Genomic DNA, 18037 nt, shown 5'->3' on the forward strand with positions numbered 1-18037 from the left:
GCACTTTTATTGATTATTCTTATTGGTCTTAATGTTTCAACTGCGGGTAATGTTTCATTTCACTACACATTTATGTGTATGTGACAAATAAACGACTATTGACTATTGATATTGACATATGCAACTCTTTCCTAGTCTCTGCTTGTGCTGCACCGAGAAGGTGCATTAAAAGCAGATACAGTTATGACTTTCAAAATGCTTTTGGACAGATATATGGACAGGAAGGGTTTGGAGGACAATGGTCCAAATGCAGGTACATGAGACTGGCCAACCTGGTCAGTATGGACAAGGTCAGCTGAAGATCCTGTTTCCAATGTTCTTTAGTTCTATGACTCTGTGACTACTTTGTTGGAAAAATAAATCAGGTTGGTGCCTCCTGCATCATTATAATATTACTAATTAATTTGAATTAGAGTCAGAGGTGCTACCTCACACTTCTGGTGACCCAGGTTCAAGCAGGACCTCTGATGTTGCCTGTAAGGAGTTTAGATGTTCTCCCTGTGAACTTATAGATTTCCTCCAGGTGTTCCCATTTCTTCCCGCATCCCAAAGACATGCAGATTGAAGTGTTGAGTGGTCGTTGTAAATTGTCCTCAGTATGTCGGTGACCGTTGAAATGTGGGGGAAGTCGATTGGAAAGTGTGAAAATAATATGGCTGAATGGCCAGCATGGACACAGTGGGCTGAAGGGTCTCTTTCCATGCTGTATAGGAACATAGAAAATAGGTGCAGGAGTAGGCCATTCGGCCCTTCGAGCCAGCACCGCCATTCAATATGATCACGGCTGACCATCCAAAATCAGTACCCCGTTCCTTCTTTTCCCCCCTATCGCTGGATTCCGTTAGCCCTAAGAGCTAAATCCAACTCTCTCTTGAAAACATCCAGTGAATTGACCTCCACTGCCTCCTGTTGCAGAGAATTCCACAGATTCACAACTCTCTGGGTGAAAAACGTTTTCCTCATCTCAGTCTTAAATGGCCTACCCCTTATTCTTAATGTATTCTTAATATGTCAGCAGTTATAGCTAACAAGTTAGACTAATAATTTTCTTAATTCTCGTCCTGTACTTAATGTCATGTTCCTGTACTATACTGTTCTATGGTAATCAGGTAGGGGAAATAGTGAAATGGCACAGCAGACATAAGCATCTTTTTTAGTAACCCAGCATCTGCAGTTCCTTGTGCCCTTTCTTAACATTCTCTGTGTCACACCTCCCCCCCCCCCTACCCCCCCCCCTTCCCCCCTCCGACAACCCCTCAGTTATCTGATATTGAAATCCACCATCTCTTGGAGCATGTTTCCTCCCTCTCTGACTCCCATTTTCCAACCTTCATAAATCCTACTGCTTACATCCTAACTTGCAAAAAGTCCCAAAAGTAGTAGCAGTTTAAAGTAGTAAACGTTTAAGAAACGTTTAACATTTAACGGTTTAAAAAAAGTAGTAACGTTTAAGAAACATTGTGGATAGTACCTGCTACTACTTTTGGGACTTTTTGAGAGTTGTTTTCTGAAGTCACCCATTCCTTCTCTCCGGAGATGCTGCCTGTTCCGCTGAGTTTACTCCAGCTTTTTGTGTCTACCTTCACCAAAGACCTGTGGTTAGCCATTTGTTTTTTGGTGAGATGTTGCAGGCCAGTGTATCTCCCTAGCAGAGGTTAATGAGGCGGGAAAGAAAATTGGAACATGTTTGCAGATGTGGTCAGTATGATAAGGCTCGGAATTTAACATGAGTGTTGTGGCAAACATATGTTCCATCACTGAGTTATGGAGCTCTCCTGTTTTGAATGGATCGACACCCCAGCAGAACAGTTTGTTCAGAAGAAAGATAAAGGATAAAGAGATTTTCTGTGGAATGAGAGCAATTGAAAGTGTAGTGGACATGCAATATCCCACCTGTCATGAGAGAAAAAGATGTGATTTATTAACCACAAAGACAAATGTGTTCCAAATAGATTTTTATTGAGTTAAAGCAAAGACACCCAAACACTGTGGAGGTACCCCATCACACATGCTGCACTTAAATGGTAGAACTGCCCCCAGGGCTTGGAGGCCCAGCTTCAGGTCCTGATGTTGCAATGCTCTTATGTTCCCACGGCAACATCGTGTGTAGCAGTTAGTGCTGCATTTCTCCTTAAGTGCTGCCAAGCAGCTCCAGTGAACCCATGTTTGACCCTGACCTTCAGTACTGTCGTGTGCGGAGTTTGCATGTTTCCCTCTGACCACCATGGATGTCCATTGTGGGCTTCCATTTCCTTCTACGTCCTAAGGATGGCCTGGTAGGTTACATTGGCTACTGAGAATTACCTCTAGCATTAGAAAGTGGCAATGAAGCAAAGGGAAGCTGATGGACATGAGGTTGAGGTAAAGTTGCAAGGCCACAAGGAAATAAGGAGAGGATTGATGGGATTACTCTGCTGGAGACCACCTGATGCACTCAATAGCCTTCTGAGTAGATAATCCTTACTTTTTTCCAATTCCCAATGTTCCATATTTTCACCTTTTCTATAACATTGGATGATTACAGATGATTGAGAAGGCAGGAGAATGGGGTTAGGAGGGAGAGATAGATCAGCCGTGATTCAATGGCGGAGTAGATTTGATGGGTCAAATAATGGCCTCATTCTACTCCTATCCCTTATGACCTTATTACCACACAGAAAGTTCCAGTGTAGCTCATTAACACATCGATGATTTAAATATCACCATCAAGCCAGAAGCCAGGGATTTAAACTCCCCTGCAGAATTTGTGTATGTGATCTAGATTCTCTCTTCCAAGCCACACGGATGCAGTTATTGCCATCTCATGGCAAACAGCAATGCCGAGCGTCAAATATGTCCAGGTTAGAGGATGCCACCAAGATGGAGGACAATCACATTCTAGGCTTCTGAGTAGGGTCGGAAATTAATTTGTATTCTGGCCCATCAAGAAACCAGAGAATGTGATAATGAGAGACAGAATGAAAGAGGGGGTAAGAGCGGGAGAGAAGAAGGATGGGGAAAGAAAGATGGGGAAAGGAAGGGGAGGGAGGGAGGGAGGGAGGGAGGGAGGGAGGGAGGGAGGGAGGGAGGGAGGGAGGGAGGGAGGGAGGGGAGGGAGGGAGGGAGGGAGGGAGGGAGGGAGGGAGGGAGGGAGGGAGGAGGGAGGGAGGAAGGAAGGGAGGAAGGGAGGAAGGAAGGAAGGAAGGAAGGAAGGAAGGAAGGAAGGAAGGAAGGAAGGAAGGAAGGAAGGCAGGCAGGCAGGCAGGCAGGAAGGAAGGAAGGAAGGAAGGAAGGAGAAGGAAGGAAGGAAGGAAGGAAGGAAGGAAGGAAGGAAGGAAGGAAGGAAGGAAGGAAGGAAGGAAGGAAGGAAGGAAGGAAGGAAGGAGAAAGAGTGATAGAAAGAGGAAAAGAGAAAAATATACAGAAAGAGTCAGAAAAAAGAGAAAGAGGACAAAGTTGGAAAGAATGAGGGAGAAAGGAAGAGACAGAAAGAGAGAGGGGAGAGAGATGGAAAGGGACAGAGAGAGAGAGGAGAGAGGAGAGAGAGAGAGAGAGAGAGAAGAGAGAGAGGAGAGAGAGAGAGAGAGAGAGAGAGAGAGAGAGAGAGAGAGAGAGAGAGAGAGGAGAGAGAATTGAAAACAATAATACAACAGTTGCAATTCCAAAATCATCAGGTGACGTATCCTTATCAACATTTATTCTTCCACTAAAGCTACTAATTCCACTCCTGTTATGTCCAAATTGCAAGTTTTATTTGAATAATAAAACAAGTGATGACTTTCCAAAAATAATTTACTGTATTTGGTCAGATGCCAAATCAATTAACTTTTTAATTCCTTCTATAAAGAAGATTTACAATATCTGGTCTGTGGAAAGAGAAATAGTTAATGATTCAGTCTGAGAGTGGAACTGGGAAAGAGAGAAACAAATTCGTTTTCAGATGCAGAAAAAGATGGGGGGAGGGGCTGAACAACAAAGGAAACATCTCTGATAGAGTGAGACCAAACAGTTTAAAGTAGCGGTTAGAAGTGTACTATGCTTCTTTGCGGACTGTGTTCTTAGTAGCGAGGCTGTAGGTCATGGACACCATGCCAGATTATACCAGTACAAAAAGAAAAATTGAGCCAAAATGATAACAAGCAGAAAAGACCAGTTCCAATACTGACAGATAGAGGGCTGCCTAGATGGAAGATGAGGCACAATTTCTTCAGCTTGGCTTGGGGCATTGTCGTAGGAGGCTACAGACAGGGGACCTGTCTCGGAGTGGGATGGAGAATTAAAGTACAGTGATTCCCTTGCACTTCTTCCAATCTGCTGCCTTCAGTGCTCACAGTGTGGTTTCCTCTATATTGAAGAATCCAAATGAAGATTGGGCAATTGTTTAGGAGGACTTCTGTGTTCAGTCCATGGGAGTGATCAGTCCTGATAGTCCTTAAACCAAGTTGTAGTCTTCAAACCAAGAGCCTGATAGTTGGGACAGTGGTCACAAACCACTAGGCACTTGACCACTGCCTCAGCAACTATGATCTGTAATAGTCTTTGTTTTGATTGCACTACGAAATTTGGTTTGTGCTATTATAGTCTGCTTGCATGGCATCGCTGATTAGTATTTTATTGCATTATTGATCATTGTATATTTATTTCCGATTTACATTAATGGGCCTGGAAAGCTGCAGCAGTAAGAATGTCATTGTTCCATTTCTGGTGCACATGACAATTAAGCACCATCAACTCTTGACTCCCGTGTTTATATTTCATTGTACCAAGGTACACATAACAATAAAGTACCATTAAACCATTGAACCATTGTCTCCTTCAGCTTAGTGAATAATTCTTTGTTTGAAACACCTTGGGGTAGGTGGGATTCACTGTAGGATGAAAGGTCAAGGGTTTGGCTTTGTAGCACAGGGGCAAGGGTCTTATAAATGAGGGGGTCTGAGTTCAAATCTCACTGGGCCAGTATGTTGAAGGTGCTGCAATGGCTGCTACCTCTCCAACTCAGGTGCTACCTTTATGGAGGTTGCATGTTCTCCCTGTAACTGCATGGTTTTCCCCTTGATTCTCCTGTTCTCTCCCACATCCCAAGGGTGAGTAGGTTGGAGGGTTGAAAAGCCACTGTAAATTGCCCCTGGCACAGTAGGTGGGTGGTGGGAAAATTCAACTGGGAATGTGAGTGGTGATACGTTTCAGGAAAGAGTTCGGCGAATGGGATTGATGGGCTGGCATTAACATGTTAAGCCAAACAACCTCCCCCTATGTGTTAAACACATGAAAATAAATTACTGGGAAGTGAGACTGACTGCAAGGATAACAGAGGGAATGGGAAAGGCATTGATTACAAGGTTGTGGGGAAAGAATGGGATATTGCATGGTTAAAAAGAAAGTGGCAGGTGGGCTTATAGAAGGTTTGGTTTGGCCGCAGTGAGGAGTGGATCTAATTCCAAGGCTAAAGGGACAGAACTTAACTTTATAGCTGGTGTCCTGGTCTTGTAAACCAGTCATAGTGAGTTCAGTTCTCAATGGGGTTTGAATCCATTGGAGCATTTGGAGTGATACATTGGCACAGCTGGCTGCCGCTCCAGAAGACCAAGGGCGCGGACCTGACTTGACTTTTAAAATGGCGCCACAACCTGGTGATTCTTGCACGTGGTCTCAGTGGACTATTTCTGTACACTTTGCACTAATCGGGGATTGTGCTCAGGTATGGCAATACTTTGCAGAACTGTATGCAATCAAAATAATTTCACTGTACGTGTGAACCAGTGAGTCCTGTCCTGAAGCATCATCTGTCCATTTCCCTTCACAGATGCTGTGTGGCCATTTCTGTTGGTTGTCCATACTTTTCCCTCCAGCATTTTGCATTTTCTTCAATCATTCAGCATCTGCCGCCTCTTGTCTGCCCTATTGTGAGGTGACTATCCCTTGTGAGACTATCCCACTTGCCAATTTGGAAGAAGTGCAGGGGAATTATCTCCAATATCTGAGCCTACACCAAATGCCTGAAATGGATTAAAAAAACATTAACACACTGATTTTGTTGCACATTGCAAGGGAGTCAAGAGAGTTTTATTGTCATACTTCCCTGATAGAACAACAAAATTCTTACTTGCTGCAGCACAACAGAATATGTAAACATAGTACACTGTAAATAACAATAATAATAACAATAATAATAATAATAATAATAATAATAATAATAATAATAATAATAATAATAATAATAATAATAATAATAATAATAATAATAATAATAATAATAATAATAATAATAATAATAATAATAATAATAATAATAATAATAATAATAATAATAATAATAATAATAATAATAATAACTGAATTTTCCAAATTACAACTGAGCCACCAATCTATGTTAAAGATGTTGATAGACCCTAATCACAAATGATCACATCTGAAACTCTCGAGAGATTGCCACAGTGCACTGCGACAGACAAGGCTAAGCTATAAGTCTACAATCACTGAATTCATGCACTTCTTCAGTACGGAAGGATAGGAATGGATTCTGCAGGGTGATCAATAAATAGTGAGCATGGCAATGTCAGATCTATTATTTGTTAAATAAAATGGTCCTTCAGAAAAGATAATGAATAATCTTCATTGCAAGGTTAATGTCATGTTATTTCTAGTTGGTATTTTGCATTTATTGTTCATTCTAGGTTCTTGAAAAGATGGTAGTGAGGCACCTTCTTGAGCCACTGTGGTCTGGTGAAGGTGGTCCCACAGTGTTGTTGGGCAGGGAGTTCCATGATTTAAACCCAGCCATTGTCAATGAAAGACCAGCAATATATTTCCAAGACAAGATGGCATGTAGTTTGGAGGGGAACCAGCAGGTGGCAGTGTTCTCTTGCACTTGCTGCAGGTTAAATGTCATGGATTTGGGTGGTGCTTGGGAGTAGCCTCAGTGAGTAAATGTCAGGCATTTTGTAGACGGTATCCACTGCAGCCACTGCATGCCAGTGGTGGAGGAAATTACTGTATACTTGAAGGGATGTCCAAAACTGGTGGTATTGTCAATGATGGTGTACTTCTTGAACATTGTTGGAGCTGGCCATTGTGGTATGATTTGTGCATTGGAGACGGTGGAAGGTCTGGAGGTGTCATGAGATGAGCCTCTTACCACAGGATACCCAGCTTCTAACCTGCTCTCGTAGCCATGGTATTCATATGGCTAATGCAATGAGTTTCTGGTCGAAGGTGAGCCCTAGGATATTGATGATGGTGAACTTGTCAATGATAACATCATTGAACAGTAAGTGTCAGTGGTTAGATTCTCACTCGATAGACATACTTCCTGCAACTTTTGTGTTGTTGCATATGTTACTCGCCATTTATCAGCCCGTATCTGGATGTGTTGCAGAATGTGGACATGGACTGCTTCATTTGCTGAGGGAGTGTGATAGAAATGTATACAACAAACATCACACTCTGACTTCATCAGGGAAGAAAGGTAATTGACGAAAATCCTTTTAAGTGTGAAAACCCTTCTTCAGACTGATGAGTCCCCACCTGGACAGCTATATGTCCATTTCCCTCCACAGATGCTGCCTGACCTGCTGAGTTACTCCAGTGATCTGTTTGTTGCTCATTATTCAAGTATTTGCAGGCTCTGACAGTAGGTCCCCCTTTAAATGTATTTTAACAGGGTGATTTATACTTTTAAGTTCATTAAAAGAACACATTGGATCCCAGTGCAAATGTAGTTTTATTCACACACACACACACAGGAACACACACACACACACACACACACACACACACACACACACACACACACACACACACAGTCATGAAATCCTTAACTTTAGTGATGACTATCTGTCCCGAGTCCCCAGAACTATCTGTAATGTTTGGGGCAGTAACAGGCGAGTTCACTGGGCACCCGGAGTCCTGTCTTTTCTGCCCTTCACCAGTGTTGATCTAGCTGCCTTAGGTGATGCCAGTGCCATTTTGTTTGGAGCCATCAGATTTGGTTTCGCTCGCTGTGATCCCCAGAGTTTCACTGCTGAGCACCAGGGCAGAGTTATCGCGGCCTTGGCTTACCAATGGGCTTAGTTATATTCGTGCTGAGGCCTTTCAGATACTTCTCTCGGTTAACGCCTTACAAATGGCAGTCAGCAGGACCCAGCATTGTCACCTGATAAAATCAGGGCGATTCCTCCAGCAAAATGAGATGAGTGACGGACAAACGTAAGCATAAAGTGAACCCTGGGTGCAAACAGCAATGAGGGGGTGAATGAGGGGGGGGGGAATTACCCTCACATTGTGCTCTAGCCAGGAACAGTGATGTGGTAACAGGCTGCAACTCTGGTCCCACCAGAACCCAGCGATACGACACGCTCATCACAACTGATCATCAGGCCGGGGGAGGCTGTAAAAAAACAACAAACACACGAGAATAAAATTGCCTTGGAGACAGAAGGCAGCTGATTGTTTTCCAGACCAGATGATAATATAAAGGCACATCTCCTGGGGATCTTTGTTGGAAACACTGTCTTTCTAATTTCTAATAATAACGTGGATGTGAATAAGATATGTAATTTCAAAGCTGCAGATAATACAAAGCTTGAAAATATCATAAACAATGAGGATAGTCGCAAAGATCAAGAGAAAAAAGGCAAACTGAAATAATGGTCATTAGGTGAATGAAACTGTTTTACACAGCTTCTGTCATCTTACTCTCCAGTGAGTGGACCAAAGGAAACTAGGATGTGGATTCCACAGTGAGCCATGGTCACCTTTCTTTGGCAGTAAGACATTGGCACAGGGAGAAACGAGGAAGCCTACACATTGACAGGTGTTACGACATTCCAACTGGCATCTCAGGCAAGACCAGCGCATTTAGCAGCAACCTGCTGCTGGGTTCGGAATTGTGGGAACTGAACTATTCTTCCATGTTGTCATGATTCCCAGGAGAATGCGGGTGGGGTGCGGATTGACTGTGTTCTGGTGCTTAGTCTGGACTGGGACATTACCAGTCCTTTACACATTAGACGTTGGACATTAGGGATACAGTGCAGAAACAGGCCTTTCAGCCCATCGAGTCCGTGCCGACCAGTGATCACCCTGTACACTTGCACTATCCTATACCCTAGGGACAGTTTAGTATTTTACCAAAACCAATTAACCTACAAACCTGCACGTCTTTGGAGCATGGGAAGAGACCAGAGCAGTTGGAGAAAACCCACGCGGTCACAGGAAGAATGTACGAACTCCATACGGACAACACCCATAGTTAGGATCAAACCTGGTCTCTGGCGCTGTAAGGCATCAATTCTACCGCTGCGCCACCGTGCCGCCGATGGCCACATGGATGTCCTTCATGGCCATGGTTTAGTAATAGTGAGGGAGGGGGAACACTGTTGTCAGAGACCTTGTCTTAAGGACAGGACATTGTATCACAAAGAAATCTCAGCGTTCGCTCACGGCCAACCAGTCCCTCTCTAAAAGCACCTTAAGCCACTTGCCCCAACTCATTCTTACATTAAATAACTTTTCCTTTCACTCAGATTCTCCACATCACAGTAGTAGCTATAGGAACTCTCATGAACCCAGGCTCTGCCCTGTCTCTCTATGGGAACAATCTTGTTCCAATGACATGGCATGCCCTCTGCCATAGCTGGCAAGGCTCTCAAGCATGTCTCCTTCATTTCTCACCTCTCTGCTCCCATAAGTTCATAAGTTGTAGGAACAGAATTGGGCCATTCGGCCCATCAAGTGTCCTCTGCCATTCAGTCATGGCTGATCCATCTTACCCTTTCAACTCCATTCTCCTGCTTTCTCCCCATAACCCCTGACACCCATACAAAACAAGACTCTCTCACCTACACTCTCCACAATTAGAAAAGAGATTGGTCTGCCTTCTCCCCACCTTCCACCCTATAGGATCAGGAGTGGGCCACTCAGTCTTTCAAGCTTGCCTTTCATAATCAATATTGATCATGGAAGATCTGCCCCAGGCCTCATCTCCTCTTCTGTGCCAGTTCCCCACAGCCCTCAGTTCCCTGAGCTTTCAAAAGCTTATCTACTTCCTCTTGAAAATACTCCCAATCTTCTTGGCTCCAAAATTCTCCAGGTGTACAGATTCTCCACCTTCGGCATTCATTTTGTTCCTCTTTCCGCAGATGTTTCTTAACCTATTGATTGAGTCAGGTGCCTTTTCCCAGGCTGCAAGTGACAAATACTAGAGGGCACAGCTTTAAGGTGAGAGGGGCAAAGTTTGAAGGAGATGGATTTTTTTTTAGATTTAGATTTAGATTTAGAGATACAGTGCGGAAACAGGCCCTTCGGCCCACCGAGTCCATGCTGCCCAGCGATCCCCGAACATTAACACTATCCTACACACACTAGGGACAATTTTTACATTTACCCATTCAATTAACCTACATACCTATACGTCTTTGGAGTGTGGGAGGAAACCGAAAATTTCAGAGAAAACTCACGCACGTCACGGGGAGAAAGTACAAACTCCGTACAGACGGCGCCCGTAGTCGGGATCGAACCTGAGCCTCCGGCGCTGCATTCACTGTAAGGCAGCAACTCTACCGCTACGCCACCGTGCCGCCTTGGATGAGGCAAGTCTTTGTGGCAAGACTGGTGAGTGCCTGGAAGGTGTTTCCAGGGATGATGGTGGACGCAGATACGATAGTCATATTTAAGAGGCGTTTAAATAGGCACATAGATATGCAGGGAATGGAGGGACATAGATCAAATGCGAGAGAGTAGATTAGTTTAACTTGGCCTCAATGTTGGCATGGGCATTGTGGACTGAAGCGCTTGCCCCTATGCAGTACTGTTCTCTGATTAATCCTGTTTTATTTTGTTTACAGCCAAAGAATTCATTTATGGGCGATGTTTGCTCAAAATATAAATGCATTTTCATAGGGACATGCCATAAAAATAACTGGTGGACATCGTTTTGTTGTCACTGTTTAAGGATTAACAGATATGCAACGTTCTAAAAGTAACTCTTCCTTCTCAATTTTCCCCTCTCCCCTTACGTTCCTTTCCCTCACCTTTGCTCTCCCTTCTTTTCTCTCTCTTTCTCACTCTCACTCTTTCTCCTCCTCTTATTTTTTCCTCCACCTAGTTCTCTCTTCCTTTCCTGACCGCGATAACATTCCAAGCATCCATCCCTTTCAAAGGCGGTTTTGTTTTTATTTAAATAGTCTGTGCAGCATTGTCAGTGCAGGGAGCCGTGGGCTGAAGTTAACTGGAATTTCTGTGTGTGCAACTGAGATAAGAGGGAAGTCTGGCCCACAACTTACTGAGAAGTATAAATATAAATGGAGAATGCTGGAAATACTGACAGGCCATAGAGTCATACAGCATGGAAATAGGCCCTTCAGCCCAACTTGCCCACATCGACCAACATGTCCCACCTACACTCATCCCACCTGCCTGTGTTTGGCCCATAACCCTCTAAACCTATCTTATCCATGTACCTGCCTAAATGTTTCTTGAAAGTTGTGATAGTGCCTGCCTCAACTACCTCCTCCGGCAGCTCGTTCCATACACCCACCAGTCTTTGTGTAAAAAAATTACCCCTCAGGTTCTTATTAAATCTTCCCCCCGCCCCTCATCTTAAATCTATGTCTTCTGGTTCCCAATTCCCATACCCTGGGCAAGAGACTCTGTGCATTTACCCGCTCTATTTCTCTCATGATTTTGCACACCTCTACAGTATAAGATCACCCCTTATCCTCCTGCGCTGCAAGGAATAGAGTCCTAGCCTACTTAACCTCTCCCTGTAGCTCAGGCCCACGAGTTCAAGCAACATCCTTGTAAATCCTCTCTGCACCCTTTCCAGCTTGACAACATCCATCTTGACACAGAACAGGTCAGTGAGCTTCTGTTGGAGATAGGGTGAAGAGCTCTGAAGTAACAGCATTGACCTGAATTGTTTCTCTCACCACAAATGCTGCCTCTCACTTGCTGAGTATTTTCTCTCCTTTCTGGTTTTTATTTCTGACTAGACCAAGTGGACCCATTGGGCCCAAACCTCTCCTGCATTGGTGCAGCACCCTCTCCTCTCCCCCTCCCCAGCAGTAACAGGATCGTTCCGAGTCAGCATGGATTTACGAAGGGGAAATCATGCTTGACCAATCTTCTGGAATTTTTTGAGGATGTAACTAGGAAAATGGACAGGGGAGAGCCGGTGGATGTAGTATACCTTGACTTTCAGAAAGCCTTCGACAAGGTCCCACATAGGAGATTAGTGGTCAAAATTAGAGCATATGGTATTGGGGGTAGGGTACTGATGAATAGAAAATTGGTTGGCAGACAGAAAGCAAAGAGTGGGGATAAATGGGTCCCTTTCAGAATGGCAGGCGATGACTAGTGGGGTACCGCAAGGCTCGGTGCTGGGACCGCAGCTATTTACAATATACATTAATGACTTGGATGAAGGGATTAAAAGTATCATTAGCAAATTTGCAGAAGACACAAAGCTGGGTGGCAGTGTGAACTGTGAGGAAGATGCTATGAGGTTGCAGGGTGACATGGACAGGCTGTGTGAGTGGGCGGATGCATGGCAGTTGCAGTTTAATGTGGTTAAGTGTGAGGTTATCCGCTTTGGTGGTAAGAATAGGAAGGCAGATTATTATCTGAATGGTGTCAAGTTAGGAAAAGGGGACGTACAACGAGATCTGGGTGTCCTAGTGCATCAGTCACTGAAAGGAAATTTGTGGAATTCTCTGCCTCAGAAGGCAGTGGATGCCAGTTCTCTGAATGCTTTCAAAAGAGAGCTAGATAGAGCTCTTAAGGATAGCAGAGTCAGGGGGTATGGGGAGAAGGCAGGAACGGGGTACTGATTGAGAGAGAGAGAGAGAGATGTGCTGCTGTAAAACTGGAGCCCGCGCTCACCGAGAGAAGTATTGTTTTCGTCCTCTTGCCAATAAAACTGATCTGCAACTAAACAGCCGAGTGAGCCTTTTCCTGTTCTACTCGTCAGATCCTTGAACCTGTTCCCTTGTAACAATGGGACACACAGACTGCTCTGCCTGGATGACTTGGCAGCTGTCACAAACTTTACATGTCCTTTTTTTAACTAATTATCCGAATCATTGTTTCTGTTCCTCGTTTTTGTTCCTGTTCCTCGCTAACTTCTTTATCTCAAAGAAACACGTTGACTTGAATGAGCTGGGTTTGGATCTTCATTTCCTGCTCATCGTTTGCTTGATGGATACAAAACGCTCGAGTAACTCACTCAGCGGGTCAGGCAGCATCTCTGGTGAAAAGGAAACTGATGCCGCCTGTCCCGCTGAGTTACTCCAGCTATTTGTGTCTATCTTTGGTGCACAGCAGTATCTGCAGTTCCTTCCTACACCCATCATCATTTCCTTGTTTCTCTCCACCACGATTAATTGAAACTTGTCTCAGTCTGAGCTGGGTTAGGGGTGAGGTTGTGTTGATGGCAGTTCAAAAATGTCCACTCTCAAGACATTCCAGTGGGAAAATGTCAGTCAGTTCCTTGCCCAAGCATTGGATGCAGCGTTACCTCTCATTGGTTTTGCAAGTCAAGTCAAGTCAAGTTTATTTGTCACGTACACATACACGATGTGCAGTGAAATGAAAGTGGCAACGCCTGCGGATTGTGCAAAAAAAAAAAGAATTACAGTTACAGCATATAAATTAAAGTTAATACAGAGAAGACAAAATTTAGTCCCTGGAGTTATAAAAGTTAACAGTCCTGATGGCCTGTGGGAAGAAACTCCGTCTCATCCTCTCCGTTTTCACAGCGTGACAGCGGAGGCACTTGCCTGACCATAGCATCTGGAACAGTCCGTTGCTGGGGTGGCAGGGGTCCCTCATGATCTTGCCAATGCACTGTACAATGTTAGGGTAAATTTAACATTCTATTTTCCATGTGATTCCAGACCTGTGGGTTCAAATCCAACCACGTCACTTGGTGAATTATATTATGTTAAAAAATAACCTGATTTTAAAAAAATTTAAAAATACCATCTTCTACCATCACTACATACAGTATGTTGGCTTGCACTATTATGATCTGGTTTATCTAGAATAACTGATCATTTTTAGTTTATTTATCTGTTGTGTTGTTTCATTAATGAGCCTACAAAGCTGCGAAAAGTAAGAATTTCATTGTTCCGGTCCTGGTGCACAGGACATTTAAGTACTCTTGAATAAAAAACTGGTCTCATTGATGGTGATCGTGAAACTGCCAAATTGTTGTGTAAAAAAACATCTGCTTCGCCAATGTCTTTTAGAGATTGAAAATCTGTTGATATCCAATTAAAGCCTCATGTGAATCCTGACCCACAGTAGTGTGTAGGACTCATAGTTGCCCTCTGAAGTGGTTAGCTGTACAAAAACTGCTACATTAAACTAGAATAAGAATAAACCGGGTCAACAACCAGGCATTGACCGAGGCTGAAAATTCAAATATAGTGAATTTGATTCCTGCCAACAATGGGGGTTGGAGTTTAGGTTGGGAGAGATGTCCCACAGAACAATCAAGAGAAAGCCTGACATAATTGTACTCACCAAAGGACACCCCATAACTAATCCCCCCCAACTCCACCATCTCAGTCTGGATCATGATATCCCACCAACAGGGGCTGACCAACAAGAACTGGCTGTAGAGTGGATGTGGGTGGGAGAAATGCAGCCTAGGATTCTCAACATTGATCCAAACCCCATGGTCTCACAGCAACAAGAAGTCAAATATGGGCAAGGAATCCTCCTCCTGATTATTACCTTCCTTCCTGCTTCTCCATGTGGAAGGATTACATGGTATAGGATTTCAATGTCCTTCATCGAGTGGCTTGGTGCCATTACTACTGCTGAGCCCTGAAGGATATAATGGTTGGACTATATCTGTGGCAGGGAGTGAGTGAACCAACACAGGCTGGATGTTGAACCTGAGGCAGACGTTTCTGCCCATGATAGCATTGATATGAGCGATCACCATACAGTACCGGAGGTAAAAGAGTACAGTCTTTGCACTGAGGAAATCTCCATCAAGTTACGTAGCAGTGGAAGAGAACAGATCTGGCAACTCTAAGCTGAGCATCAATGAGGTGCTGTAGACTATCACCAGCAGAAATGTCTGCCACCACAACTGTAAACTCATTCCGGCACACCCTCACTCTCCCATTCCAATCAGCCCAAGGGATCAATGCTGCTACAATGCCAGCCGCAGTAGGTCATTACTGGAAGCAGTGCCAGGCTCACTAAAAACTGAGGTGCCAACCAGCTGAAGTGGCAACTCATGCGTGTTTAACAGTGGCAACACCATGCAGTGTATGGAGCTGAGAAGGCCTAAACCTAATAGATCAAAACTGAGCCATCACCCTACTATTGGCCATGGTCAGTATTGGACAATAGAGCAGCTGATGGGATGAGATGGCACCAGGAACATCTCCCTCCTCAACAGTGACAGATCTCCGCATGTGAGGGTCAAAGTCACAGGTGAACATTTGCAATGGGTTTAGCCAGTGTCAAATGCAAGATCCATTTGCATGGATCCTCACCATCGCAGAAGCCAGTCCTCAATCCACTCATTGAAAGCACTGGCTACGGAAAAGGTGATTAGACTTGACAATATTCAGCTGGAGTGACAGAAAACATTTCATTCCAGGACTGGCAAGTCACTAGCCAAGCTGTGTCAGCAGAGTTGCAACCTTGATACCTGTCCAATAATGTGGGAAACAACCTGAAAGATAAGTTCATTGTGTGTCTGTCATAAGACAGAGGAGCAGAATTAGGCCATTTGGCCCATCGAGTCTGCTCTGCCATTCAATCATGCCTAATTTATTTTTCTCTCCCAACATATTTCTCCCGCCTTCTCCCCGTAACCTTTAACGCCGTTACTAATCAATCTCTGCTTTAAAAATAAGCAATGATTTGGCCTCCACAGCCGTCCATGGCAATAACGTGCTGGCCAAGAGTTTACAGTTGTGGTGGTGAACCTTTCTGCTGGTGATATTCTACTGCAGCTCATCAATGCTCAGCTTACAGTTGCCAGATCTGTTCTCTTCTAGTGCTACTATTGCTACATAACCTGGCGGCGATTTCCTCAGTGCGCTGTACATTTTTTCCTCCAATGTTGTGTGGTGATCTGAGGTGAATCCACAGATTCACCACCCTTCGGCTAAAGGAATTCCTTCTCATTTCCATTCTAAATGTGCGCCCTTTAATTCTGAATCTGTGCCCTTTGGCTGTGGAGGCCAAGTCATTCGGTAGTTTTAAGACGCAGATTGACAGATTCTTCATTAGGGTTGTCGGGGATACGGGGAGAAGGAAGGAGACTGGGGTTGGGAGGGAAAGGTAGATCAGCCATGATTGAATGGCGGAGTAAACTTGATGGGCTAAATAGCATAATTCTGCTTCTATAACTCATGAACGTCTGAACTTATTGAGTCACAAATGAGCCAGACCAGATAAGGTTGGTTAATTTCCTTCCTGAAAGGAGTTTTGAGAAGTAGATGGGTTGCTATGACAATCAGGTGGTTTTTGTGGTCATTATGTTTTCACATATTTTAGGGAATTAACTGAAATTAAAGTCCACATGTGCCTTTGTGGAATTAGAACAATATCTCCTGACTTACTGTAGTTCAGGTTATATGGCTTAGTGGTGTGGTAAGCTACCCCTACTCCACCACAGCATTGCACCTCGTGATGATTGTGGTTCTTAGACATCAATCATCCATGTCCCATGATATCAGTATCCTTAGGAGACCCTCCAGGGCAGCACAGTTGAACAGTGGTAGATTGTGTAAGGGGTTTCTGCGCCGAGCTTTCGCCCGACCTAAGGTCCCCGTGCCTTGCTCTGATCCCTTGACCAGGCCGTGCACACTGGTTCCCCGTGAGTGGTTCGACCCACTCACCCCTTACGGTTCTAGACACTGGGCTTAGATGCAGGAGCTCTTATAGTGCAGAAAAAATTCAACCAGACCAGATTTCAAAACCAGGGTTTAAATGAAAAGGCTTTTATTCAGCACTTGGGTCTATTGTTCATGAATATATTTATACAGTTCTATAAGACATATCTATAATACACATACCGAATACATGGATATCTTTTATTTATTAATCACAAAAACGCACAGTTCACTAGACATATACCCGAATACCCCTTTTCGCTGAAAACTTAAAAGCACAGTTCCACGAGACATATATCCGAATACCTTCTTCGCTGAATTCTTGAAACACACACAGTTCCACAAAACATATACACGAATACCCTTTTACTTATGAATTCTTAAACACAGTTCTGCAGGACACATACACGACTGTAAGATGGGGAACGCACAACGCATCGCAACCTTGACCAACACATATTTTAGTACACACCCAACGTTTATTCACAACCACCCTCCCCTCTACACTAAACTATGTCCAGGATATGTAGAATTTGGAGTGCATGCTCACCATGGGGCTATTACTGGGGTTACTGGCTGTTCGTTTTGCAGTATTTCTTCTCGTGTTGCGTGCCTGTTCCTCCCTCTTGCATCCGTTCTTCTTGCCTGTCGTTTCTTCCTCCTGCATTCATTTGACTTCCTTCTGACTTGCCTGCTTGCGTTCCTTGCAGGTTTTCTTCTCGAGTTGACTTAACTTGACTTAACCCAAAAGTAGTGGCCAGTTATACTGTTTCTGACCCGTCCTATCTCCCGCCAGATCTTGGAATCTCTTTGTTCAAAAAGATATGTATGAGGTTTTCTTCTGATCTGCGCTTATGTTCGGGGATACCGGGGATGGCCAGATGGTGTAAATTGGGATTTCATTGTGAGGTGATGGGTGTTAACTGGTTTCCCATCACCTACCAGGTAGTTTTCTATGGGCTATTGTGCCCCCTCACTGAGATGAACTGTTTAGGTCGGCTTGGGGCATTGTGAGTATGCTGATGTCAGCGCCCCAGTGTCTGGACTCCGACTTGGTTTCGTAGGTTTCTGCATGGCCAATACCCATCCTTTGTTCTGGCCGTAGCTTTGCAGAAACCTAGAGATTGGGTTGTAAGGTTTTTACTTTTTGTGGCTGGTCACGAGGTCCTGCAGCCATTTTAGGACCCACAGAT

This window comes from Rhinoraja longicauda, chromosome 29, assembly GCF_053455715.1.
Source record: "Rhinoraja longicauda isolate Sanriku21f chromosome 29, sRhiLon1.1, whole genome shotgun sequence".
Classification (NCBI taxonomy): domain Eukaryota; kingdom Metazoa; phylum Chordata; class Chondrichthyes; order Rajiformes; family Arhynchobatidae; genus Rhinoraja; species Rhinoraja longicauda.